At 41.7% G+C, this 2,115-nt stretch overlaps 1 long non-coding RNA gene across 1 annotated transcript; it reads left to right on the top strand.

Moving 5' to 3' along the window:
* The first annotated feature begins 556 nt into the window (after positions 1 to 556).
* On the top strand, positions 557 to 991 carry LOC134928767 (uncharacterized). Its single transcript, XR_010177993.1, has 2 exons — positions 557 to 601; positions 856 to 991. It is a non-coding gene; the product is annotated as an uncharacterized LOC134928767 (long non-coding RNA).
* Positions 992 to 2,115: the final 1,124 nt, after the last annotated feature.

Here is a 2,115-nt window from a genome sequence, read left to right as displayed (position 1 = left end):
ACCGAGTTTGAGAACCTGTGCTCTAGACAGACCACAAACTTCAGGTCACCAATAGAGCCAAGCAGGAGGCTAGCTATAGCATTGTGGTGGTATGCCACTCCAGATGAATATCGCACAATTGCTTGCCTGTTTGGTGTGGGGTTATCTACCGTTTGCACCATTGTACATGAGGTGACCAGAGCATTGGTGGACAACCTATACCACAGATTTATTTCTCTTCCGCATGGCCAGCGTTTGGATAAAACAATATTGGGATTTGTGGAGTCTGGATATCCGCAGTGTGCAGGTGCAATTGATGGTACCCACATCCCTATAATCGCACCTCATGATAATCCTGCCGACTACTACAACAGAAAGGGATGGCATTCCATTGTTTTGCAAGCTGTGGTGGATCATAAGTATTGGTAATGTTCTTATCAATGTGTTTTCTTAATGCTAATTGTTTATAATTAATTTACAACTTAATATATATTTTTATATTAGTTTCACAGACGTATTCATCGGTTGGCCGGGGCGGTCACATGACGCTCGAGTGCTTGCAAACTCTGATCTGTATCGGGTAGCAGAGGACAAGCAAGGGGGCTACCTTTTTCCAAGAGAGGTGATTTTGTTTAAAAATTTTAATACTTTTGAAAACTTGCCCAGGAAAAGATGTGTTAAAATGACGCAATGTTCATGAATCAAGCAGGTAATAGATGAATGCAATTTAATTTACATTGGGACCAATTAGTTGGCGTTACCTTCAAACATGCTTCCTATGTGCCCACCAGCCTGCCCATCACGGAGGAGTCTGCTCATATTTGTATTCCAATGTCTTGGTGCTAACGTACATTTTTTTATCTATATTCCTACTAGAAATCAAAATTTGTGGATGGAGTGGAGATCCCGGTACACATAATTGGTGATGCCGCCTACCCGTTACGACGATGGCTCATGAAGGGGTTCACCCAACATGTCCAGCTGAGCTCCAATCAAATTACTTATACGCACACCCTGAACTCAGCAAGAATGGTGGTCGAAAATGCCTTTGGACGATTAAAAGGACGTTGGCGCTGTCTTATGAAGCGCAATGATGTAGACATTAATATCATGCCTAACATTGTTGCAGCATGTTGTATTCTGCATAACCTATGTGAGTTTCAGAGGGAGGAATTCCTCCCAGAGTGGACAGTGCAGGCCTCTGCTGCGTACCCTGCACTTGATTGTGAGGCCTATCTGGACGACCATTCTGGAAGTGCAGAACAGATGAGGTCTGCTATAATGGCCAACCTTCCCTCATTACTCCGTTAATTTTTTTCAGTTTGTATATTCAGTAAATTGTTGTTGCTACAAAAAATAAACCTGTTTAGTTGACGTTCTGCTACTGTGTCGATAACAAATGTACAACATCAATATCCAATTTGAAATGGATGTATCATGCATTTTGTTTGTAAGTAAAAATAGGACAAGTCCAAAGATTAACAAAAGATCAGAGACCTTAGAATTTTAATTTGTATAAAACTTTGGTAAATAAAGTAGTGAAATCTTTACAGTAATAAAAGTCCAACCAGTAATAGTGTAGGAAAAACACTCCTATGATTTTAAAACCAACTTTTTTAAAAAACAATAACCATTTAAGATAAATTACGATAAACAGGAGACTCTGTAGTTGTCTCCGTTTCAGAAGGTGATTGGGTGTGTTGAGGTTGTGTATGTCGAGGATGGGTATAGTGAGTTGGAGTTAGTGGAGGTGGGGTGTGTTGAGGTTGTGTATGTCGAGGATGGGTATAGTGAGTTGGAGTTAGTGGAGGTGGGGTTTGTTGGGGTTGGTTATGTCGAGGATGGGTATGGTGTGGCGTTGGTTGAGGTAGGGTATGATCATAGTAGGGGGGTACAGGGTAATATTGGGTATACGGTTGAGGGTAGTTTGGTGGCACTGTGTGCAGCCCTTCAATGCATTGGAACATTCGGTCAAATATGGACATTTGAAATTCCTGCATTTCTCTCTGACGTTCTCTTGCATCCCTATTATAGGTTTCCTGCATAGAGATCAGCTGCGTCATAAATGTGTTGTTCATGTCTCGCTCTGCCTGCAAAAATCGCTCGAGACGTGCATCTTCTCGATCAGCCATGGCA

Source organism: Pseudophryne corroboree, chromosome 5, assembly GCF_028390025.1.
Source record: "Pseudophryne corroboree isolate aPseCor3 chromosome 5, aPseCor3.hap2, whole genome shotgun sequence".
In the NCBI taxonomy this organism is placed as follows: domain Eukaryota; kingdom Metazoa; phylum Chordata; class Amphibia; order Anura; family Myobatrachidae; genus Pseudophryne; species Pseudophryne corroboree.
The sequence above is the reverse complement of the archived record's forward strand: the minus strand, read 5'-3'. Positions and strand labels throughout refer to the sequence as shown.